Source organism: Globicephala melas, chromosome 7, assembly GCF_963455315.2.
Source record: "Globicephala melas chromosome 7, mGloMel1.2, whole genome shotgun sequence".
NCBI lineage: Eukaryota > Metazoa > Chordata > Mammalia > Artiodactyla > Delphinidae > Globicephala > Globicephala melas.
The window spans coordinates 43,583,598-43,610,726 of record NC_083320.1 but is presented as its reverse complement, the minus strand read 5'-3'; the positions used below and the strand labels follow the sequence as shown (position 1 = coordinate 43,610,726).

Sequence of the window (27,129 nt, the reverse complement as noted above, 5' to 3'; positions counted from 1 at the left end):
TGTTTTCTCCACCATCCAAAAGTGAACCGTCACCTTGTAAACACCATCCACACTCACAGAGTTCCTCATCAGCTTTTTTAGCATGCTGTTCTTAAATATGAACAGACAAAAAAAGACCACCAGGTATATAAGGCAAACTCTAACCTAAAAAAGAGGACTCATTATGATAAACAGAAAATAGAATACAAGAGAAAATGATAGAGAGCAGAAAAATACTGTTTATATGCTAATTTATAGCCTCAAAAAATTATGAGAAGATTTGTATATGTAAGATAAAGGCAGAATGCTATGATAAAATGAACGTTAAGAAAGAAACAAGAGAGGGCTCTTGGAAATTAAAAATATAATAATAAAACTTCAGTAGAAGAATTGGAAGATAAAATCAAGGAAATCTGAAAATAGAACCAAAAGATCAATAGATGAACAATAAGAAAGAAAAGATATGAGATTTAGAGACTCAATCCAGTAGGTACAATATCTGACTAGAAGGAGCTCTAGAAAGAGAAGAAATGAAGGGGAAATTATCCAAGAAAAGTTTCCAGAACAGGAAGGCATAAGTCTGAAAATTGAAAGTGCTTACCAACTACTCAGCACAAGTAAAAAAGGGCACATCATTGAGAAATAAGTGTCAGACCACTGGGAATAATGAAAGATTCTGAAAAACGTCCAGAAAAAGAAAACAAATGAGTCTTATACTAAAAAGTAGGAATCAGAATGCATCAGGTTTCACAACTACAATAGCAATGGACTCAAAAAAGCAAAGGAGCAATGCCTTATGAATTATGAAGGATAATTTTTTAACCTAGAATGCAACACCCAGCCAAATTATCAATAAAGTGTGAGGGCAGAATAAAGATATTTCAAACATAGAATAATTCAGAAAATTTACCTCTCATGTGTCTTTTGTAGGAAGCTACAGCAGGATATGATCTAGAAAAATAAGGGGGGAAGACAAGAAAGAGAAAGACATCGGATGCAAAAAAAAAAAAAAAAAGGAGAGCCATCACATTGGGAATCCACATGATCATTGATTGTGTCATTGTGAAGGTGATTTCAGCACAGCAGCTCTGCAAGAAGCCTAGAGAGCAGCAAGTTCAGACTGATGCAAGAGGATGCAGGGCTTCAGGAAGCAGGTCTCCAAGAAAATTGAGAAATTTACAGAATGCGTCATGAATTTGAATGTATTGAGCGATCTGCATTTCTGGAAGAGAATAGGGAATTTTTTGACAGGTACATAGAAAAGCAAGCATACAAATAAAATGAGATGATCAATTCCAGGGAAAACAAATTTGTCCTGAGAGAGGTAATATAATCATAGTATATTACATGCCTCAGCCTTAAATAATATTTACATTATCTTAATTATATAAAACCGAATAGTGACCTGAAAAAAGCATTGTGATATAACTATATTGGGAGAATGAGAGGAGGGTATAAGAAGCTAAATCCATATCTTCCATAGAAGAGAGTCCTAGATAATATCTGGAACTTTGAAAAACCAAGAAATAGCATTAGAAATGTGGAGATAAATACCATAAGAAACGGCTGAAAGTTGAGTGTGGTTGCTTTGGGGATGGAATTAGAACTAGAACTTGCAGATTGTGCAGGGAAAGGGGCTGCTCTTTTTCTTTTGGATTTTCAAGAGAGATTTGGCTTTTTAAACTCTGTACATTTATAACTTAGATGAAAATATAAACAATTTCAGAAAGAAAAATGATAATATAGGCATATCATTTTTCAGATATGGAGGCAAACATCTTTAAAGCTACAGGAAGTCACAGGGACGTAATGAACACGTAGGGAATATAGTAATAATATTTTAACAACTTTGGTGATGGATGGTAACTGGACTTATTGTGGTGATTATTTCAAAATGTATAAAATATCAAATAATATTGAATGTTAAGTATAACTTAATAAAAGTTAAAGGGAAAATTTTGAAAGTTTTTTCTGGGGGTGGGGGGGTGGAACGGGACTGGAGTTGAGCTTCACTGTAAGCACTATTAAACCATTTGATTTTGTAGACTTGTGATGATCTAACATTGAATAAATTTTTAGAATGAAAAATAAAAACCATGAATTTGCAGGAATTAATTCAGTCACATAGACACTTAGGAAGGGCTTTGAATTTTAGCTTTGCTGCTTGCAGGTTCCTAATCTTTAAAATCTTTAACATATTCCTTACAAAGTGTAAGCAGTTGGTGAGAAAAAACTTCTGGAAGCTCCTGGTGGGTTGAAAATGATCAATATAGGGCCTCCCTGGTGGCGCAGTGGTTAAGAATCCACCTGCCATTGCAGGGGACATGGGTTCGAGCCCTGGTCCAGAAAGATCCCACATGCTGCGGAGAAACTAAGCCCGTGAGCCACAACTACTGAAGCCTGCGCTCTAGAGCCCGTGCTCCACAACAAGAGAAGCCTGCGTACTAAATGAAGAGTAGCCTCCGCTTGCCGCAACTAGAGAAAGCCCGAGCGCAGCAACGAAGACCCAATGCAGCCAAAAATAAATAAATAAAATTAAAAGAAAGAAAAGATTAAAAGAAAATGATCAATATAGGTTCCCTTCTTTCCTCTTACAGATAAAAAACCAAGACACTAGTTTTCAGTAGTATAAACTCATTCTTTGAAACCCCTCTTTGCTTGGACTCACAAGGACCCTCTCATTACACTTTGGATATAAAAGGAATACTTAGTGTGCACATATATAATGAAGGCATTAAAAAAAGTATCCTATGTGAAATAAGAAATGCCCTTTGTGTAATCTCGCTAGCTTTGCAATGAATCTATTTTTTTCAACAATAAAGTGCAATACATAGTTTCCTCACTTGACTTTTCTCAAGCCTTACTGATTTTTGAATAAGTTCCAGATTCAAATTTTATCTAATAGTAATTAGAACCAATCTATCCATTGTGGAATCCCATTAAAGCTGGGCTGTGGGGAATGGGTCAGGAATGGGGGGTGGAGAAATTGATCCCCTCATTTCTTAGGGTAGGCAGACCCCCCGAATCAGCAGCCTCTGGCCAAGAACAGCCTAACTGTTTTATACCGTACTGTATGATTATTATGAGTTTTCTTTGAGTGCCCGGTCATGAAAAAGGTTGGGAAGCAATGCCTTACCGAGGTGCCATAAAAATCCATTATAAGGAATGACAGCTGTTTAGATAAAGTCTGAAAAAAGTTGCTTCCTTATTAAATTTATAAGAATAGTTAAATTTGCATGCCTTTTGATGATTTTTTGATGTCTCCCAAATCTGAATGGAAATGATGTAACATTAGGTTTATGTATTACTTTGGATTACTAAATTCAGCTTCAAGTAACTTAACAGAGACCCAAGATGGTTGTTTAACAATTAGATTACTCCCTCCTGTAAAAAGAAATCTGGAGAAAGTAGCCCAGGCCTGGCATGGTGGCTTCATAATCATCAAAAACCCTGCTGCTTTATTGCTAAGGCTCAGGGAATGTAAGCCAGTACATCCACACCCCGGAGAGCAGGATGGAGGAGGAGAAGGGAGGACTTTCCAGAAGTCACTATCCTACTCCCATTTAGGTCTCTTTGTGAGGAATTTAGTCACGTGACCAATAGCTGCAAGCTTGGTGGCAAGTTGTGGTCTTTTAGGTAGGTAACAATATGTCCAGCTTGAGACAGGAGTTTCATTACTTTGACAGAGGAGAATGAATATTTGATAGGCAAAAAGCAATCTTTACATGTTTTAGTAACTGCCGTGTAATTCATTTCAAACAAAAATAATCTATCGATTTGTTATTTTATATACACTGCCGGAAAAGCTGACATAAGCATTAAGTAAGACTAATTAGCAAATTCATTATCTGAAGTTTTGATTACATATTTGTGTTGGATTTAATAATTCACGATTAAGGGAGTGTAGCTAGGAGGTAAAATTCAGATTCTGAAGCAGACTGCTGGCTTCCATTTATTATTATTTATTATTGTGTGACCTTAAGAAACTTGCTTCAGTGCTCTGTGCCTTAGTTTGCTTTTTCGTAAAGTGGAGATAAAAATAATAGTACCTATTTAATAGGGTTTTGGAAGATTAAATGAGCTAATACATGTAATGTACTTAAAATAGTGTCTGGCATATATAATAAGTTCTCAATAAATATTAGCTATTAATATATCTTTTACTTAAATTAAAATCTTTTCCTTTAAAATCATTGGTAGCTGTGACAATCTGATTCTCTATTAAGAATTTCCAGGTATGCAATATTTTCCTGGTTTTGTATTGGTAGATAACTTTAAAATGCTGATCCGTGGAGTCAAACCACGGGCTTTACTTGAGCTAATAAATCTTCTGTTCCACAGTAGCATTATGAAAGGAAAGGAGTTAGACACTGGTGAAACTGAACAATAACTAGTTTGTCTCTTTTTCTCTCTCTTTCTCCCACTTCCTCCTTTAATAGACTGTACTGATGATATCACCGCCTCTCCTCTCCCTGCCACAGCCTAACAGTCTCCTGTTGCCCCCAGGCTATACAGATTCTTGGTATCTTTAACCCCAGCACTGCAGCATGCCTTGCCCATCCACAGTCATTACCAGTCATGTTCCCTAATCATTTCTGGTGGTTCAAAATTATAAACTGCCCAGATTGGGGGAAAAATGTCATTTTCATGTGTTTCTCTATTATTTTCTGTTGTTTCTTTTCCAGGTTTCCTCAAACATCTCTGCAAGTATGAGAGAATCTATTTTCCCTTTAGAAAAGCAATATTTAAGTGAAATTTCGATTATTAATGGCATTACAACTATAGCTAAAAGACTTTCACACCTTTTAAAAATAACAAAATTTACATTAAGGAAGTTTTAGAAAAAATAAAAAATTCACATTTCCATTAACATGTGGCGTTCATCTTTGGACCTAAGGCAGCTGCTTCAGTTGTCACCATTTCCTTTCTAGAGAGAGGGTAAATAAGGGATGGAGAACATGTGTCTCATCACATTTCTGGGCAAAATTTGGAAGTTGTACACATTTCTTCTGCTCATATTCTATTGGTAAGAACCTAGTCACATGGCAATACCTAGCTTCAAGGGAGGCTGGGAAGTGTGTTCCGTAGCTGGGACCAACTAAAACTGGAGGTGGGGTTTCTATTATCAAAAGGAGAAAAGAGAGAACGAATGTGCAGAGTGTTAGCAGTCTTTGCCACACAAATGTTGATCACATAGTTGCAATACAGTAAAAGCAATTTTATTTTGCTTTTTACTTAACATTATATCAAAAGCTTTTTTCTTCGTGTTACTACATGGTCTTCATAATTATAAAGCAATGGCTTTATAATAATTGTGTGTATAATCAATAAATTCTTTGACCCTTCCTATTATTGAAAATGAAGATTCTTTTCAGTTCTTTACAATGTCACAATAGATCTTTCCATAAGCATTATTTTTTTAATCTTGGGATGATTCCCTTAGGATAAATTCCCAGAACTAGGATTACTAGGTCAAAGGGTGTGTGAACAGTTTATGATTCTTAATGTTTTTGTTCCAAATTGGTTTCTGAGAAGGCAGTACCAGTTTGTTCCCAAAGGAAATCTGCATATTTTTCTATGAATGTGGGGAGGAAGACATATTCACATATCCTCATAGGTAGAATATTTTCCATTTTCAGGGTCTGGCTGGAATGATCAGGAAACACAAGACTTGGGTTTGAGTCTTATGCTGCCACTTCCTAGTTATATAGCTGTAGGCAAGTTCTTACTCTTCCTGTGCCTCAGATTCCTTATTTTAAAATTGAGGATAAAAATCCCCTCGTAAGGTTGTGTGGTGATCTTTAAGGTTGTTGACAAACATTGTTTTATCATCTGCTTTATCTGTTTTATCATCATGCACAGGTGAAAATGCAATTTCATGCTCCACTGACGAGAGATATGGCCAAGTGACTTGCTTTAGCCAGTGAAATGGAAGCAAAAGTAACATGTGTCATCTCCAGGCATACATTTTAAGGATCTGTGTGTTATGTGCCACATTCTTTTTTCCCTATGCCGTGTGATCGGAAATACTTCAGATCATACCAGCTCTTTAAATGTCTTAGAGTAAGGACGGCACAGAGCGAAGCATTAAGCCAACCTGTGATGGATGTGTGAATTTAGTAAGAAATAAATCTTCAGGTTTGTTTTTAAGCCACTGAGACTTTGACATTGTCTTTTATTGCAGCATAACCTAGCCTATCCTGATTACTGAAAGTTTTCTCAGGATTAATAACATAATATGAATGAGATGTTGGACAAATGGTAGAGGCTCAATATGTATCCTTTATGATAATAATTACTACCATTCATTCAATGCCCTCTCCTTGCCAGGTATTTTTATATATTGTCTCTAATCTTCAGCACAACCCTGCATATTATAAAACCCTCCATTTATAAAGGAGAAAAGCAAAGCTTGGAATGATTAGTATTTTGCCTAACATCATCCAGCAGAGCTGGGATTCAAACCTGGTGTGTTTCTTTCCATCTTTATCTTTTTTCTTTGTTTTTGGAAGTTTATGGCATTATTTACATCATTATGTGAATTTTTTAACATTTGTTTTCTAAACTTCATATTTATTCCTGCAGTAAAACCTCTATTTTCTCAAACTTGCTGGAAGATAAACAGAAATTGACTCAAAGGTACAGCAGCTTGCTATTCAAGCCCCTGCTTGTTCCGCAGAAGAAACCACATGAACTCAGGTACCTTTTACGTTTTTCTCGGCTTGAATATACCTGAGAGCAGTTAAGATGTATATGCTTATAAAAAGTAAAAAATGGTTTCAAAATTGGAGTGGAATGAGTCAGATTAGAATGAGTCAGATTAAGTAAATTCTCAAACCAAACACTTACTGATTCTCTCTCTCTCTCTGTCTTTTAACAACTTTATTAGGATATAATTCACATACCATTCAATTCAACCACTTAAAGTTACAATTCAGTGGCTTTTAGTATTGTCACAGAGTTGTGTATTCATCACCCCAATCAATTTGAGTCAATTTTAGAGTATTTTCATTACCTCAAAGAGAAATCCCACACCCCTTAGCCATCACTTGAATCTCTCCATCCACCCCTCACCTCACCCCCCAGGCCTAGACAATTACTAATTTAATTTCTGGACTCTTGTCTCTTTTTTACAGTGGCTCCCAGAATTTCAGTTTCCCTCCATCCCCAACAAATGGTTCTCCCCCCATCCCACCACTCTAGCCCCATGCCCAACTCTGCAAAGCTTTGTTCAATTATTTTTAATTCAAAGCTTAAATTCTAAAGTATCTGGTGTAAGAAACTAATTTCTTTTTTACTTTACTAAAAACTTAGAATTTCCTTGCAATGTATCAATATTACTAGAGGTTTAAAAAATATATGATTTTTTTTTTAAAGCTCTCATCTGTTCATGACCTGATTATCTAGTTTGTAGAGGTTTCAAACTTTTTCTTCTCTTCCATTGTTCTCTTATGAGACATTTCACAGCTTGTTAGTACCTCTGACTCATTATATAAAGTGGTCAAATAGGTGAGATTAAATTAAAATTGCTCTCCTATGACTCTGCTATTTTTAAAGTGTTGGTTAGGAGAAGGCAGAAATTGAAATCAACGGTTCAAAAGGGAACAGTAGTCCCCCTTACCCACGGTTATGCTTTCTGTGGTTACCGGCAGTCAACCATGTCCAAAAATATTAAATGGCAAATTCCAGAAATAAACAATTCATAAGTTTTCAATTGTGTGCCATTCTGAGTAGTGTGACACAATCTCTCATTGTCCAGCTCCATCCTGCCCGGGATGTGAATCATCCCTTTGTTCAGCGCATCCCTCCCGTTAGTCACTTAGTAGCCATCTGGGTTATCAGGTCAACAGCTGCGGTACTGCAGTGCTTGTGTTCAAGTAAGCCTTTATTTACTTAATGGCCCCAAAGCGCGAAAGTAGTGATACCAGCAATTCGAAAATGCCAAAGAGAAGCCGTAAAGTGCTCCTTTTAAGTGAAAAGGTGAGAGTTCTCTACTTAAAAAGGAAAGAAAAAAATCATACGCCAAGGGTGCTAAGATCTATGGTAAGAATGAATCTTCTACCCGCGAAATTGTGAAGAAGGAAAAAGAAATTCATGCTAGTTTTGCTGTTGCACCTCAAACTGCAAAAGTGACGGTCACCGTACATGGTAAGTGCTTAGTTAAGATGGAAAAATTTGTACAGTAAGGTATTTTGAGAGAGAAAGACCACATTCACACAACTTTTACTACAATATATTGTTGGGTTTTTAAATTTATTTATTTTTGGCCGCGTTGGGTCTTCGTTGCGGTGTGCGGGCTTCTCATTGCGGTGGCTTCTCTTGTTGGGGAGCACGGGCTCTAGGCACGTGGGCTTCAGTAGTTGTGGCACAGGGGCTCAGTAGTCATGGCTTGCGGGCTCTGGAGCGCAGCCTCAGTTGTGGCACACTGGCTTAGTTTCTCCATGGCATGTGGGATCTTCCCAGACCAGGGCTCGAATCCGTGCCCCCTACATTGGCAAGCAGATTCTTTACTGTGCCACCAGGGAAGTCCCGACAATATTTTGTTGTAATTGTTCTATTTTATTATTAAATTATCGTTGATCTCTTACTGTGCCTAGTTTATAAATTAAACTTTATCATAGGTATTGATATTAAATAAAATAGGAAGCAACAAAATGCACCAAAGCATTAAGAGGATGCAAGAGATTAACTGTTCCCTAGGAGGGAAGAAATTAATGAAACATGTGAATGCTTATGTACCCCTGAAGACAGTACTTCAACGATGTACTGAATTGAGGATGAATTAACTAGTTTATGGAGGTCTGGTTCTAGTCTCTACTTGTGCTGTGCTGACTTGTTTTCTGTGTGTTTTGGATACATGTGGTGATAGCAACTTGTTAGTTTCTGGTAAAACCCAGTCCAAAGATAAGCGAAGCCTGAATATGTGAGACTGAATAAGCACATCCTAAAGCTATGAAATGTATTAACATTGTTGGGCAGTTATGGCAACAGAAAAACAGTGTTGATGAATAAGAATGCTTAAAGGGCAATGGCTTAATGTAAGGGAACAGCAAGCACTATGAAGGCTAAGAGGACATGACATTCCTTTCTTTTATTCAATGAGTTTCCAAATTCTACTTCTGCTCTATTTGCAACTGCCCTGTTCTCATGAAGCTTACTTTCAGCAAATGTTTATTCAACAACTATAAAATTATGCATAACTCAATGGCTAGGAACTATGAGGGATACAATGTAGAAATAACAGGACCCCTGGATCATGTGGGAAAGCACAGAAGATATTTGCAAATCAATGAGTCGCGTGCGTAGACTACTACAATGGTGGGGAAAATGGAAGAAAGACAGAGTTGAAGAGGAGTGTAGGACTCCAATCAGTAGGTTCCTGAATACCAAATTTATGTTAGGACTTTATTCTTTGGAAAGCAGGGACTCATTAATTTATTTTCCTTTTAATGTGAAAAGAAAGTGACCAAAGCTGTTTGTGGCTATTTATTCACATATTTTTTGTCCTATTGATATGATCTTTTTTTAGATGGTAAATTTTCAGTGAACAAAAACAATATCTATTTTACTTGCTTTTAATGTCCAATGCAATGTGTTAGCTATGCTTAATATTTAGTTGATGTAAACAGCTGTTATTAAAAATTCAAGAATTATTAGTATGAAAGGAATAAAGGACCCCCTTTGATCTGAACATTTATTTAGCTAAACTACCATCTACCTCACCAAGGAAAAATAAGAAACCTAGGCAACTGTGGCAAATCATTTGCCCAAGAAGACCACTTTTTTTTTTTTTGCGGTACGCAGGCCTCTCACTGTTGTGGCCTCTCCTGTTGCGGAGCACAGGCTCCGGACGCGCAGGCTCAGAGGCCATGGCTCACGGGCCCAGCCACTCCGTGGCATGTGGGATCCTCCCAGACCGGGGCATGAACCCGTGTCCCCTGCATCGGCAGGTGGACTCTCAACCACTGCGCCACCAGGGAAGCCCGAAGACCACTTTTAAATCCTAGCAAAGTTATCAGGTACTATGAGTACAGAAGTTCTATAAACTGATACGTTCTGTATTTGACTGATTCAGCATGTTTTTCAATGCTATATCTGTATAGATTCCAGAAGACTAGCATATATTTAAATTATCTAAGGTTCTGGTTAAACATGATCAAACTAATTGCCCTCTTTCATTGTCCTTTATATCCTCTGTGGGGTCTCCTAGCCCTGAGTGACTGGTTGTAATGGAGGATGTGAGGGATGCCACCCCCAGCTTTATATTGGAAGGGCATCTGAAGAAAGGATGGGAAAGCCTGCAACAGAGTTAGAGGGAAGGAGGAATGACTATAGTAGAGACAGTATTGGTTCTTCCAGGAATTTGAAGAGGGAAAACAAGAGTTTTTGTAGTTTCCAGAAATAGGAGTGACTGCCAGCTCCTTCCCATCCTCCGTCTTAGACTAGCTGTGGGAGAAGGACAGGCAGGCACAGGCAGGCTGACTACTTTCCTGCCTGTCACAGCTCCAGATTACACATGTGCAGAACAAAATTACAGTGCCAGCGTTCCCAGGCCCCGGGAGCAAAGCGGGGTGAGCTGGGATGAGGTGAAGGAAAATCACAAAATAAAGTCAAATAGAAGAGATGATGAGAACAGGAAGTAGGGCTGGTAGATATGGTATAAGGTGCTCTGAGGAGGCTGAGTGGAGGCAAGGATGAGGGCATGCGACCGAAAGCCTTGTGCTGCCTGGTGTGTGTCTGAGAGAGGTGTGGGTGTGTTTGCAGAGGAAGCTCTGGGGGCATGTGTGTGTGTGCAGAATGTATGTTAGGGAGGGGTTTCATTGATGTAGGAGTGGGAGGGTGTGTGCAGTAGGGTGTGGAGTGCAGGGGTGGAGAGAAGAAAGAGTGTGGAGGGAGGGAGGACTTTTATGGAGTGCCAGGAACACCCATTTCACAAAGGGAGACTGCCAGTTGCCAGAGACTCAGATCTCCCTGTGGGAACAAATCAGCTCCCCATGGTGGATTCTGGCCACAGATCCTACCCCAGGATGTCTGCCAGATTTTTTGATCCCAAAAGGGAGGGACAGAGTTTCTGGATTTTTACCACACCCTGATCCATGATCTTTCCCAGGGACTGATGTTTTTGCTTGCGTATTATCACAGTGTTGGTCACAGAGCAGCATTTCCTGGCACAGTCTAGTGAACAGAACTATAAATTAGAAAGAAAGCCTAGTGTCTTGGTTTCTTCATGTGCTTTTCGATGGAACTGTGCTATAATATTTCTGTGTCTTGGTTCCCAATTTTCCTAGTAACAAGAAAGAATATATCAACCAGCTAAGGAAAATATGATGTAGAATTAATAACTGCAATGAATAAATGATTATAAAGACAAATGGACAATAAGTTTTAATCCAGTATGAGAAAGAACTTCTACTAATTAGAATTGTTCAAAACTAGGAGGAAGCGAAACAGGAGGGAAGGGGGCAGGGCACAACCTTTAGAAGAATGACATAGTTGTTGAGGATCTGACATAAATTGGTTAGAACCTACTAGGCCCAAGATGGCGGAAGATTCGATTTCTCGTAGATCTTGAGCCTCATCATATGCTCGTTGTAATACACTAACATATGCTAAATAACCCACCCATAGGCTCCATGACAGTTCTGAGGCTGACCATAAAAGGCCAAAAGGTGGGCGGTGGCCCAATTCCTGGAAATCCCTGCCCCTTCTCCAGAATAGTTGGAATAATCCTTCCACCCATTAGCCTATGAAATTAACTAGCTCATAAAAACTAACCACCCTGTATTTCGGGCCGCTCTCACCTTCTGCCACAGACTGCATTGTGTCTAAGGAATGTGTATCTCTCTAAATAAATCCACTTCTTACCTATCACTTCGTCTCTCACTGAATTCTTTCTGCATTGAGACATAAAGAACCTGCTTCATTAAGTCCTGAGACCAGGTGTGTGATTTAAATTAAAGGACGGTGGGTTCAGGTCCCAATCTGAGTTGTGTGGTTTCAGTGGTATGTGTCGTGTCATTAGAAATGTCCAAACAGAGGGAAGACGACCAGTTGTTGGCTGTCCAGCAACAAATGAGAGGTGTACTAAAGATACCCTGAAGAGTTAGGCAAAAACCCTAAGACGTTATGATTCTAGGACCATACAGTGCTTTAAGCAATACAGAATTATTTCAAATATTAAAGTGCCTTAGATATGAAATGATCAAGGTATTAAATGATCAGCTAACAAAAGAATGTCTCTGTATGATTAGCACTATTATTGGACAGGCTGTATGTAAAACATATAAATGCAGAGAGAACTTGAGGCCCAAGTCCTCCACAGTAACGCTAAAGCAAACTGAATATAGAGAAGAAGGCCCTGCTATGTACTAGGGAGAATTATTTAATAAAAACAGGCTGGAACGCTTATCAGTCATTTCTGAATAGCTTCTATTCCTATAAGCCAGCCAGTCCAACTTTGTGTAGTACTGAAAGAAGACCAGAAGTGTTCTCCTCAGTGATAAAAACTTTCAGATGTTTGCTAAGCACCAAGTTCGGATACACATGCGGTACTCGTTTGAGAGATGGTTCGGAAGTCCTTAGAGCTTCCTTAGCTTTCCAAGTACTGTTGATCAGTCTTCTCAAATGTTATCGTGCATTTTAATCACTTGGGGATCTATCAAAACACAGATTCTGATTTAGTAGGTACGGGGTGGGCCTAAGATTCTATATTTCTAAGAGATGCTAATCATGCTTGTCCACAGGCCGCTCAAAGAAGCAAGGATGATCATCAGAAAATCTACAAACAATACATGCTGGAGAGGGTGTGGAGAAAAGGGAACCCTCTTGCACTGTTGGTGGGAATGTAAATTGATACAGCCACTATGGAGAACAGTACGGAGGTTCCTTAAAAAACTAAAAATAGAACTACCATACGACCCAGCAATCCCACTACTGGGCATATACCCTGAGAAGACCATAATTCAAAAAGAGTCATGTACCACAGTGTTCACTGCAGCTCTCTTTATAATAGCCAGGACATGGAAACAACCTAAGTGTCCATCGACAGATGAATGGATATAGAAGATGTGGCACAAATATACAATGGAATATTACTCAGCCATAAAAAGAAACGAAATTGAGTTATTTGTAGTGAGGTGGATGGACCTAGAGTCTGTCATACAGAGTGAAGCAAGTCAGAAAGAGAAAAACAAATGCTGTATGCTAACACATATATATGGAATCTAAAAAAAAAAAAAAAAAAGGTTCTGAAGAACCTAGGGGCAGGACAAGAATAAAGACGCAGACATAGAGAATGGACTTGAGGACACAGGGAGGGGGAAGGGTAAGCTGGGACGAAGTGAGAGAATGGCATGGACATATACACACTACCAAATGTAAAACAGATAGCTAGTGGGAAGCAGCCGCGTAGCACAGGGAGGTCAGCTCGGTGCTTTGTGACCACCTAGAGGGGTGGGATAGGGAGGGTGGGAGGGAGATGCAAGAGGGAGGGGATATGGGGATATATGTATGCGTATAGCTGATTCACTTTGTTATAAAGCAGAAACTAACACACTTTTGTAAAGTAATTATACTCCAATAAAGATGCTAAAAAAAAAAAAGGAAGAAGCAAGGCTGTAGATGAAAGCATTGAGGGAGTTTCAGGTACTCACCTATTTTCCTAGGCAAGGACACACACTGCATTAGGAGGATAAGATTCAATACTATCCCATCCATGGAATCACAAAATTAATAGTATAAAAGGAAAGGAGCCTTGTGATGCCATCTGAAAACCATAATTTGGCTCTTTTCACTGGCCAGAATTTATTATGTGAGGGAGTGTGAAACCTGTGTGGAGCTGGATTGGTGTCTCCTTAGGGTGGTGATAATACGGCCTATTAGGGTAAATGTCTGGGACTTCTTGGGAATTCCAAACTACACTGTCAAGGAAATGAAGTTTGTTTTAGTCCTTTCTTACCTGCCTGCTTGTCTTTTCCCTTCTTAGAACATACTTTTCCCTAAGAGGCTACTTTGATCTCTTTTTCTCAGGACTTTGACCTCAACTAATTGTCTTAATCTCCTCCAAGGAAACAGACAGTAAAGAATTTAAGGTGTGACCTTTCCCAGAGGACTCTTTATTTTAAGACTCCAGATTTTCAAGACACAAAAGGATAAAGCTCTATCAGGAAAATGTCAGACCCTGTGACAAGCAGAAAAGTATATTTTAATAGGTGGACTTGCTTAAATGGCCTTTTCATTCCTCCACAGACTGACCTTGCCCAGGATAAAAGGAGTGGGGAAAAGTGATAGTGCTGGGAAAAGTCTTAAGAAGGGTCTCAGTCTCATTCTGACTCATCAGGATTGAGAAGGTCAAAGGATGAAAGTTCTGGTCCAGAGGAAAGACATTTGAGCGCATGAATTAGCTGAGGTTGTTAACCATTCTCTTAATGGTTACTGATTTATTTTGCATCAATGAATCAGAAATAATTCGATTCCACTTTGTTTCTCACCTCAGAATAGATAATAACGAATGATGTTCCATATATTTTTAACTATATTAGAAATGTAGGAATTCTTTGCTTCAGCCATCCACAGCTTAGCTCCCCAGAAGTATTGTCTGTCTGGAACACAACTACAAACCAAGAATTATGCAAAAAGTTCCCTGAGCAGGCAAAAGAGATGTCATTAAATTCATATGCTCAAGCTCATAAGAACTAAAGGTCTTAGAATTTATAGAATCCACATCTCCTACCTCATGTCAGTAATCCATTACTGAAAATCAGCTGTTCTACTTGAAACAAACCATCTGGATGCCTGTTTCCCATTATTTCAAATGGGAAAAATTATAATGTGTCACACATCAGCCCCAAACCACCGACAAATTTCTAAAAAGGTAATGAAACCATAGTTAAGATGTGTATATGTAAGTAACAAATGACTTATTATGATGTAAAATGACTAAGCAAGCTTACTGATTATGAAAGAATGGACACAGAAGTTAACAGCTGCTCTGAATGCTTCTATGTCTTGGTACCAGTGACACAGAGACTCACCTTCATTGACAACGTGCACTTTTTAAAGTCCGTGCATGATTCTAACTTTCTATCAGTTATTTTCCCCACGTATTGCTTTTTAAAAATGTTCTACTGAGTTTTGAGTATGTAAATGTATATTTTCCCCATAAAAATGTCAGCCCCAAAATGGTATACTGAGAGCGATATATGTTCTGTGAATTTGGGTGTCAAAAACCACGAGATGCTGTATGAGAAGTAAACTGGGGAGGTTTATAGCATATGTCTGGTGGTATGCTGGAGCTCACTTATACTGGTTCACAAGAGCCAATTGTTAAATTTTCTGGAATTTAGCAAGCTGGCGGATGTCACATTGATAACTCAAAATCGGCTATGATGGAGTATTTACACCGCAAAAATAAGCAAATATTACAAGTCAGGGACTCCTCCCACCCCCATGAGAGCTGGTGGTTGGGCACTTACTAGCACATCACTGAGTAGGCCTGTACTGTATTTCACCAAATGTAAGATATCATTGGTTGCTGTTGTGCGTTATAATATTACAGTAAGGATATGCTAGACTCAGGGTGTAGTGAAAACAAACCCCACACATCAGGGCCTTACGCAACAAAAGTTCGTTTCATGCTACAGTGAAGGTCACTTGAGGCTTCTGTTCTACTTAGTCACTCAGGAGACACATGCTGATGAAGGCTCCATCATCTCTATAAGAAGTTTCAGGGTTTACTATGGTGAGAGAAAAGTGACTGGAAGTCAAGACCTAGTTTTTCCATGCTTAGATTGAGAAATAACACAAATCACTTTCCATCCATATCCTCTGGCCAGAATTAGTCACATGCACAGCCTACTTAAAAGAGCACAAGGAAGTCTGGGGGACAGATTGGGTGAGTACACTGTTCAGTCACATAAACCATTCGTTTACATGTCTCTAAGGGAAAAAAAAAACACTGTCCAACTATGACTTGAGGCTTTCTTATAACACAGAATGAGTTATTTGGACAACTGATTAAAAAAATCATTTATCACTCTTTTGCATAACGAAGAGGTAAATTAATCAGAATAAATTAGTTAAGGTAATCTCTAAAAGAAATGCAAATCAAAATTACAGTGAGGTACCACTTCACACCAGTCAGAATGACCCTCGTTAAAAAGTCTACAAATAACAAATCCTGGAGAGGGTGTGGAGAAAAGGTAACCCTCGTACACTGTTGGTAGCAATGTAAGCTGGTGCAGCCACTGTGGAAAACAGTATGGAGTTTCCTCAAGAAACTAAAAATAGAGTTGCCATATGATCCAGCAATCCCACTCCTGGGCATATATCTGGATAAAACTCTAATTCAAAAAGATACATGCACCCCAATGTTCATAGCAGCACTATTAACAATAGCCAAGCCACGGAAACAACCTAAATGTCCATTGACAGATGAATGGTAAAGAAGGTGTGGTACATATATACAGGAATACTACTCAGCCATAAAAAAGAATGCAATAATGCCATACTGCAATAAGGCAGCGACATGGATGGACCTAAAGATTATCATGCTAAGTGAAGTAAGTCAGAAAGAGAAAGACAATTACCATATGATATCACTTATATGTGGAATCTAAAATATGACACAAACGAATATATCTACAAAACAGAAACAGACTCACAGACATAGAGAACAGACTTGTGGTTGCCAAGGGGGAGGGCGAGGGAGGGGTGGACTGGGAGTTTGGGATTAGCAGATGCAAACTCTTATATGCGGAATGGATAAACAGTAAGGTCCTACCATATAGCATGAGGAACTATATTTAATATCCTGTGATAAACCATAATGGAAGTGAATATGAAAAAGAATGTATATACATCCATAACTAAATCACTTTGCTGTATAGCAGAAATTAACACAACATTGTAAATAAACTATATTTCAGTAAAAAAAAAGTACTCTCTAAAACTTCTGCACATTTAGAGGCTTGTGCTTCTGAATCACTTTTGAATTCAGAGTCACTGGTATCTGTGGTTTGCTATAGACACTGTGTCACCAAGAGCGTGGCTGAGGCAGCATTTCTTAAGAGAGTGTTCATTATTATCTCAACGACTTTTCCCCAAGCCAGTAACACCCATTATGCAAGTTTTAAATCTGGAGCTTTATGAATCCTCCTGGAAGTTGCTGGAAGGTGTTCAGACAACAGGTTTATACTCCTAACTCAGATAACCTCGAACGATTTGCTGTCTGAAGCTGTGCAGTTGTCCAGTCAGGCCCTGATGGGAACAACCAAGTCACTATATCTTCAGCAAGTTCATTTTTTAATGGACTAATTTCTCACGATGTAGGCAACTATGTCATGAGTGCCGCTTGGCAAAATGTGATTGTCACAGATTATGTGTCCTGATGTCAGAGATGTTGAAATGTAAAAATTTAAATGAATAAAATAAAATAAGGGTGTTTTAGAATCTATTAAATAGCATGCTTACCTATGGAGGAAACTGCACTGAAACTCAGGCTTAAAGATCTTTGAAAACTTGATGGACAGAAGGAGGGAGAAAGCTCTGTGATTTAAACGCTATAGACAGTTTTTGCCTCCCTAGAGATGGCAGCTAGAATTCACCTTCAGGGTAGACTGTTCTCTTAGTTTGAGAAAATCATCAGAATGAGTCATTTAGGTGTCAAACCTAAGCAAAGGCCTTGTTCTGAGCTGTTGACTTTCAATCAGGGTGACTCTGAGTTGTTAAACATCTTTGTTTTATAACCTAACAACAAATGCCTGTTTTGTAATATGCAGAATTGCATCTCTGCACATTGTATTTTCCCTTTGATAAATATTTATTATCTTCAAAGAGTGAATTTAGACTAAATCGTGCCTGAAAAGTACCCCTTATTCATTTGGAGATTTGTGTGCACCCTTGCTCAGAAGCAAAATCTGGAGATTGCATGAAGGATGAGTAGACAAGACATGCATCTCACACTAGTGGACAGACTACACCAAGGACAGAATTGCACTTGGTAGGGCTCATGTCTGTGGGCTACATAAGGTCAAATAATGTAGAAAGTACTGATGTTGCACTGTTGTGTTTTGATGCATTATCCTACTGGGAACCATGGGACAAGTTCATGATTTTGTTGGTCTGTCATCTTAGGAAAGTAATAAGATGCTGGCCCCAATGAATGATGATTGGAGAAACAGGCCTTGAACTGGAGGGAGGAAACATCTCCTTCCCATGTCTGGAGCTTGGCAGTGGGCTTGTGCTTGGAGTTGTGGATACCTTTGACCTGCTTCTGGTGTTGGATGGAGCTGGACAGGGATGGGAACTAAACAGGCATATCTTTGTGGAAGACTCAGAATGGGTTTGAACCTTGCTGTGTTCAGAGTAAGCTCATCTGGTAACCAAATCCAGCAGCAGTACTAAAATGTACTTCTCCTCTGTTACTCCCCAACCTTCAGTTAAGGTTGTTAAAAGTGCAGCCTGGTCTCTGAGGGCTGTAGTGAATTAAGGTAAGGTCTGTTTCACAGCTGAGGTGACATGACACAGAGAAGAATAGGATGCTTTTCCTCCAAAGTCAAAGAGGTGGGAGCAGCATATTAGGAGTGAAAGGGTTTTCCCTGCAAGCCCACTGACAAGAGTGAAAACAGAAGCTTGAAGAACAGGAGAGAAGATGAAAGTTTGTATGTAAAGTAAGCACAAATACGGAAAGAAATGAAAAGAACCAACCACAGTAACTCTGTGGGAATAGGTGAGAGTCAAATAGTGCCACACATCTGAGTTGATGCCCTGGGTACACTTACAGCCCAGTACAAAAATATCACTCTTACAGCCCAGTACAAAAATGCACATTTGTCATGACATTTCCAAGTTCTCAAGAAAAGGTTAAGTTTGGCAAACTCAGTTTAAGATCACATAAAACTTCATACCACCACTGAGAAAAAATGTGTACACAATTTGTTAATGTAAAGAAAATCCTTATGATACAGAAGCTCAGCCCTCAGTTATTTGGAAAACTTGAGTATCACGGATGCTGAGAAACCTGGAGAGCCAGAGATCTGCCTGTTCAATTCATGGCACTGGCACTACAGGACATTTTGAAGATAAACATGGTGTTTTCCCTGAAAGCATTTGGAGACGTTCCCTGTGTGTTTCTAACAACGCTCTAGCAGCTCATATGACTCTAACAAGCATGAATTTATCTAAATCTTTCTTTATCCTATTTATATTTGTGGACTACGCAACATCTTGAGGATAATGAGTTCCATATGTTTACTACCCACTGTATAAAGTAATGCCATCTTTTATTTATCTTTAAACTACTTTCATAGAATTTCAGTGGATGCCCTGAAACATTCCAGGATTTGAGGATGTTCTCACACTAAGCCGTAGCTAGCACAGACAGAGCTTTATGCACATAAGAAAAAAGCACCCGCTCTGGGCACTCAGTTGAGGAAAGGGTGCTCCCTCTTTCAGGCAGATGCAGTCTTGTGCCAGGTGCACGGTTCCGTGAGCAGAGCATGGCTAGGTTTCACTCCCAGCTTGGTCCCCTCCCGACTCCCTCCCCCTCACCATGCCCTTGCCTGGTGCCCCTGCTCGGTGCAACTGGTACAGTGTTATACAGCACTCCTGGGCTTCACCAAGGTTTTACATATTTTGATAATATCCTTTCTCAGCAATTATCTTCCTAAGGGATTTTAATCTTCCTATTAATTCTTAATTTAGAGCCTACTGACCCTTCTCGGGATGTGGGGTTGAGGCAGCTATAGAATGGGGGCCAGAGGAACAAGACAATAACGGATTCTATTGCCAGGGTTTCTAATGAGTCAAATAAGTCAGAGATGATCATCTTATAATCATAGTTTAGGTTACTTTGCCCAAGACTCACTCACTGTCATCTTGTGGCCCGTGCAGAGAGTCACTGTATACTTTTCTATCCATTTTCCAAGCTTGATGAGGTATCTTTGCATTTTATCTTCATCAGTTCAGATCTGTATCACCTGTACCTGTCCCCTTTCAGATTTCATTCTCTATTTCCTTTCCCCAAATATGTTCAAATCATAAATAATACAAGAACTATCACAATATAAGGTTAATACAATTTTAAGAAAAATACTGAAGATCATGAGTTTATTCCCCCTCTCTTAAAAAAAAAAAATCTTTAAACCTGTTCTCTTTTTAGATACACTCACCTGGCCCAGTGCTGACACTTGGTTGATACACAACGCAAGAATGAATGACTAGACTCCCCTTACCGTTTGTTTTGATTCCATTTGCTATATAGAAGCAGCCTCTGCTGTAAACATTTGCAAGTCCCTCCTTTTTGTTCTGCTCAGTGAACACTGGAATCTTAGTGATGTTTGGGTTATATGTTAGATCCTCAGCAGTTAATCATCCGGTAAAATTCAGTTGTTCAACTTTCTTTCACCCCAGGTCTTTGTCCCTATATTTAAAATATATCAAGTATTTCTAAAACTAAATGTCAATTTCAGTAATATCTATAGATGAAATACTAGAATATTTTTCTTCTTCCTACCACAGGTTTTCTGGGGGAGAAACATTCTATACCAACTTCAACCATTAGAAGTTTTTATCCTAAGCACTTTCTCTTCAACAGAGAATTTTGTTATTTTCACATTGTTTAATTAAAAAAAAGTTTAAATTATTACAAAAAATTTTAAACACATAGAAATAGAGTGAACAGTAAAAAGAACCCCCAGATACCCATCATACTGCTTCAACAATTTTCAGTAGCTCTTGAATTTAATCTAGTATAAAAAAAATGCCTTGACTTCTACTGTCACTTAGATACCTGAAATTCTCAGATTCTTCCACTTTTTGTGAGGATTTTTATTTTAACTTCTTGCAGAAGGTTGAAAATTTATCTGTGTAATCACAAGCTCCCAATACCTCCAGGTATATTATCCACAGAATGACATGAGCTGTGGACTCAATTCCTAGCCACGGATGTTTGAGTGCCACTCCCATACTGTTGTTGCTAGCTATTGCTTTTTGCTAATGGAGGCAATTCTCTGAGCGTTTCTCATATTTCTGCACACCTGTGAGCCAAAGCACTGACTTGCCCTTTGTTCCTTTAAAAGGATGTTTGTATAGCCAAGAGCCTTGGAAGTGAGAGGTAGTGTCTCTCTCTGGAACAAAGGGCAGGCATACTTATGGGCCATTATATAAAGATCCTGGTTCCCTGAGCTTGGGGTCCTTCTCTAACGCAATCTACTGCATGGGCGGATGTTACCTGATCCTATTTGCATTCCGTGGGAATTAGGAACGGATATAAAAATGCTGATTCTCAGGTTGTTGTTAGTGCTGTAATAAACCGCATCTCTGGCCTAGGAATCGCAGGCTTTCTATTAGCATACATGACACTATGGCAGGCTAACTTTTTAGTTTGCAAGTAGGGTAAATGTCAGACCCTTCACAGTTCTTGGCAGTTTGGACAATGATGGCGAGATGCTGACAAAGACATGGCTTTCTGAAAGAGAAAGCATGAGTGCCTCCCAGGCCAATTAACAGGGTTTGAGGAAAGTTCAAGGGAATCAGTAGGGAGTTGACCAAATGTTATGGCCAACTGGAAAATAAATGCTTTTGTTTGTCTGTTTTTTTTTTTGTGTGTGTGTGTGTGTGTTTTTTTTTTTTTTTTTGTCTGTTTTTTACTTTATTGCCTGTTAAAGAGAAGGAATTGGGAAGGTGGTGGCAGGCTGAGTTGTCAGGAAGGAGTTTCAGAGACAGTTGCCTGACCAGTGCCCTGCTTAGTGCTAACTCTCCTCCAGGTGGGGGAACTTCCTCATCGACCCAGGGGTCAACCTCAAATCTGCCCCATTGTAACAGCTAGTAGGTACTAAGATTCATCCCGGGTGGGCAGAAGGTTCCACTTCCATTCAGACAAGTTACAAAGACCCAAATCCACACTGAGCATGAAAGGAAGGAAAATTGCTATTGTTGTAGGCAAAAACTAGACAAATCAATAGAGATTTGGCTGATTTGCCTGGGAGTTGAGGGAATGGAGTGTGTAATGCTTATCAAGAAAGAATGACAACAGCTGGGCTTTCTCATAGTTCAAATCCTCCTGCAATCTACAGTGCTAACTTTAGATCCACTTGGAGATGACAGTAAAAGGTCTCAACTTCTTTTGCAGTGGGTCCTGGCTTCTATAAGCAAGCATTGGCCTTCATGGAGAGATTTTTCTGAGACAGAAAAACTCCTGTGGGAGACCACAGATGTGGCATTGACTAGGATCCAGGCTCTTACCACTCTGGATTGGGTTTACAATGCTGATGAATGAGAATGAGGAAATGGTGTCCTCCTACCCTTCTGACCTCAGCCACATTATGGAGAAACAGTTAGAGATGGAGGTCAATATTTCCCTGTCCTCTGTGACTGATGATTTTTTGATTGGTGCCTCTAGCAAAAGGAGGCTGTCTCCACCCAGGGATGCTCCCTTGGGGTTTTGGATTCATTACTTCCTTGATGCAACTACCAGAAACATTCTTTTTGAAAAGTAGTTATTAGCTTGCTACTGTGCTCTTATCAAAACTGAATGCCTAACCCATGGAAACCTTGTGACTCTCTGATATGATATTTCTATTTTTGGGTGAGTCAACTCAGATTCAATGACTAACAAAGGGGGACAGTCCCAACAAGCTTCACTTGTCAAATGAAAATGGCATATTCAAAAACACAGCCAGGGCTTCCCTGGTGGCGCAGTGGTTGAGAGTCCGCCTGCCGATGCAGGGGACACGGGTTCGTGCCCCGGTCCGGGAAGATCCCACATGCCACGGAGTGGCTGGGCCCGTGAGCCATGGCCGCTGAGCCTGCGCGTCCGGAGCCTGTGCTCCGCAACGGGAGAGGCCACAGCAGTGAGAGGCCCGCATACCGCAAAAAAAAAACAAAAAACAAAAAACAAAAAAAAACACAGCCAGCTTGGCCTCAGCATCTACGCTTTACATGTAAAAGTGGTACCTATTCCTTTGGGGGAAACTCTATGCCCCATTATGTCAACTGAAGCAAACTCACTGGCCCTTACAGGGCTGTCAATTCACGGCAGTTTCCCTAAATGCCTGGGTCTACTTATTCCATTTATCTGAAACCTGGTGGTATTCACTGGGCTGCTATGGCTGTTCAACTTCAGTGCTGTGATGCAAAAACCAAATGACAATGAAGTTGCTCCACTCAGTGGGCAGAACTCAAGGCTGTCCTCATAGTTCTAGATAATACTATCCTTGAAGAACCTTGTTATATTTTTTACCGACTCTTGGGCTGTTGCCAGTGGCCTAGCTATTTGATCTGCCTGTTAGAAACTAAAGAACGGCAGGTTGGAGACACCCTCTTTGGGGCTGCAAACTGTGGGAATAAATTGTGGCTGCCGACAGAACCGTCTGGATCAAGCCCATGCTAAGAGTCTGTTCTCTGACGATACTGACTTGACTCAAGCTGCTCATTAAGCTGTTACTGTCCAGATTCTCACCATCCTTGCCTGGATCCATCACTGTACCAGACATGGAAACACTTACTGTGGAAGCATCGTAGGCTGGGCACAAAGTCAAGGCCTCTAGTTTCTGGCACAGAGATTACTGCTGCATGCCAGACTTGGAACACCTGCCAAAAGTTGACCCATCTGTCTTGCACAAGGAAGGACACATCATGTGGGCCATCAACCCTACCGACTCCTGGCAGAAGAACTACATTTGACCTTTGGTCCCTTCCCAGGGCTATCCATGGGGTCTCAAGGCTGTTAATACTTTTTCAGGTTATGCTATTTCTGTTCCAGTCTGATCTGCCAACTCTGGCAACACTATTGTGGTCCTTGAAACTAATCCAGGTCAAGTTTTTGGCTGTCTGGACATTTACCGTCTGACGATGGTGTGCTTTTTATCACAAGCTACTCAGCAGTGGACTTATAGTCAAGCTATCTGATGGACCTTCCATGCCTCCTGACATCCACGGGCATCTGGTATTATTGAGCTTTGGAATGGTGTCCTCGATAATTGATTCAACAATGTTTCCAACTCTACCTCCCTCACCTCCTCCTGGTCCACACACCTTACTCAGACAATTAGATCATTGAATGCAACTCTCCCCAGAAGGGGATCAGTTTCTCTCAGCTGCTTCCTGGGTAATGATTAGGATGAAAGGGGTAGGAAGTTCTATAATCCTAATTACAAAATTTAGGATTCTTCTTTGACCATTCCCAGGTAAGATGCTTTAACTTTTCTCCTAATGGCAACCCCAGGCCAGCACAGTTGGTTCACCTACTACTATTGCTGTGAATAATAAGCTGTCCTTTGTCTCTGATTTCTTCTTATTTTCTTATTTCTTCTACCAGAATACATGAAACTATGGCAGGCTAACTTGGCAGCTTGCAAGTAGAGTACAATATCAGACTTTTCCATAGTCCTTGACACTATCCCCAAATTGAACAACAGTCTGGATTGTAAAACAACAATCACAGCACAGAGCTCTACAGAAATGATGCTTGCTTTGTACCTTTCTGCCTAGTGTTGTCAAAATGATAGTGATAATTCTGTTACATGCTCTTATGGACTCAGCAAGATTATACAAAGAACATTTTGACAGAAAATGGAAATGAGTAAGATTCAGGCACTGTTTGTTCCCTTCGTATTACCATGCAGGGGAAGAAGCTGTGCATTTTCTTTGCCAGTTACTGTCACGCTTATAGGGTCCAGGGTGCGATTACCTATAGGAGAGTGCGCCTCTTAATGACCTTTCCTCAGTGGTGACAAAATGTGTACAAAAAAGAATCTAATTACAGTAAAGATTGTATGCGGCACAAATCAGGGTTGCCTAACTAAATCTGATATCGTTGCTGACAGCTATGAATATGTTTAAAGAATTTGTTGTGAAAGTTCCTCTTATGTTTACTATTGTGATTCAGCCCCCATGCAGTGAGATTACAGTTCAGGAGGTCCCTGATACTGTAGGGATAATGCTAGCTCTCACTGTGTGTGTAGGGGTGTGTGTGTGTGTGTGTCTGTGTGTGTACATGTGCTGCCCTTCAGAACATTTTAATGCAGCAAACCAAGGCAGAGTGAAAAAGCTGTTTTCTCATTTACTAAGAAAGGTTTCTGCAGTTACCATAAAGCACAACTTCAAAAGGTTTTTGTTTATATTAGTCAATGTGTGAGAGTTCTGACAGGCAGTGCTTCACGTGTCTTCACACACATGTGATACCTGCTGCTCATGGAAACCTCACAAGGCTTGGGGGCCTAGACTGAAGATAACTCAGAGACAGTCCTGGCGATGGTCATGGGCAACTGGATGATGATATGTTATTGCTGTTCGGGAATCTGTGGATGATTCAATAAACATTCATTCATTCAGGTGTCTGCTACCTGCAGGTATTATACTAGACAAAATGTTGCCTAAATGTTTGATGAAAAGCTGTCAGTCTAGTGAAGGCAACCATGAATAGGTCTGTAAACCAATAGTTACTCTACATATGGATGTGTATACAAGATGTTAAATGGGAATACAGAGGGGGAAATGATTAATTCTGCCTGGGATTAAAAAAGAAAATTGAGAGTAGGAAGTGGTTTTGGGGTCCACTACTATGTTTGGGACTGTCACATACAACCTTGCATCCTATGTACCATGAGGCTTAGACCACTCCAGAGGTACAGCCAGAATGGGAAGCTTTGGAGTCACACAGCTCTGAGTTTGAACTGCAGCTCAACCGTTAACAACCACTTATTAGTTATGTGACTGAGTAACGAATTTAACCTCTGTCAAACGTGGTTTCTTTATTGTTAAAATAGGAATGATGTTTAACATTCTCCAACATAAATCGTAGCAATATTTTCTTAGATCAGTTTCCCAAGGCAAAAGAAATAAAAGCAAAGTTAAGCAAATGGAACCTAATCAAACTCAAAAGCTTTTGCACTGGGCTTCCCTGGTGGTGCAGTGGTTGAGAGTCCGCCTGCCGATGCAGGGGACACGGGTTCGTGTCCCGGTCCAGGAAGATCCCACATGCCGTGGAGCGGCTAGGCTCATTAGCCATGGCCGCTGAGCCTGCGCGTCCAGAGCATGTGCTCCGCAACGGGAGAGGCCACAACAGTGAGAGGCCTGCGTACCACAAAAAAAAAAAAAAAAAAAAAAGCTTTTGCACAGTAAAGGAAACTATCAACAAACTGAAAAGACAACCTATGGAATGGGAGAAAATATTTGCAAATGATGTGACCAACAAGAAGTTAGTATCCAAAATATACAAACAGCTCATATAGCTCAATATTGAAAATACAAACAACCCAAACAAAAAGTGGGCAGAAGATCTAAATAGACATTTTTCCAAAGAAGACTTACAGATGGCCAACAGGCACACGAAAAGATGCTCGACATCACTAAGCATTAGAGAAATGCAAATCAAAACTACAATGAGGTGTCACCTCACACCGGTCAGAATGACCATCATCAAAAAAATCTCTAAACAATAAATGCTGGAGAGGGTGTGGAGAAAAGGGAACCCTCCTGCACTGTTGGTGGGAATGTAAATTAGTGCAGCCACTATGGAGAACAGTATGGAGGTTCCTTAAAAAACTAAAGTAGAGCTGCCACATGACCAGCAATCCCACTCCTGGGTACATATCTGGAAGAAACAAAAACTCTAATTTGAAAAGATAAATGCACACCAATGTTTATAGCAGCACTATTTACAATAGCCAAGACATGGAAACAACCCAAGTATGTGTATGTGTATGTGTACACACACACACACACACACACACACACACACACACACACACACAATGGAATATTACTCAGCCATAAAAAAGAATGAAATATTGCCATTTGCAGCAACATGGATGGACCTAGAGGATATTATACTTAGTGAAGTAAGTCAGACAGAGAAAGATAAACACTATATGATATCACATACATGGAATCTAAAAAAATAATACAAATGAATGTATATACAAAACAGAAACAGACTCACAGACGTAGAGAACAAACTTATGGTTACCAAAGGGGAGAGGGAGAGAGGGAGGGAGTGAGGGACAAATTAAGAGTATGGGATATGATATCACTTATATATGAAACCTAAAAAAAAGGTACAAATGAACCTATATACGAAACAGAAACAAAGTTACAGATGTAGAAAACAAACTTATGGTCACCAGGGAGTAAGTAGGGGTGGGGGGGAGG

The 27,129-nt window shown here is 39.8% G+C and overlaps 1 long non-coding RNA gene across 3 annotated transcripts in view; it reads right to left on the bottom strand.

Moving 5' to 3' along the window:
* The window catches only part of LOC132597563 (uncharacterized), a 46,664-nt gene that overhangs the window by 14,910 nt on the left and 4,625 nt on the right, over positions 1-27,129 (bottom strand). For 2 of the 3 annotated variants that reach the window (XR_011377581.1, XR_009564462.1), the window contains exon 3: positions 890-930. The exons of the other annotated variant lie outside the window; for it this stretch is intronic. This is a non-coding gene — a long non-coding RNA (uncharacterized lncRNA). The remainder of the gene's footprint in view (positions 1-889; positions 931-27,129) is intronic. 3 annotated transcript variants of the gene reach the window in all.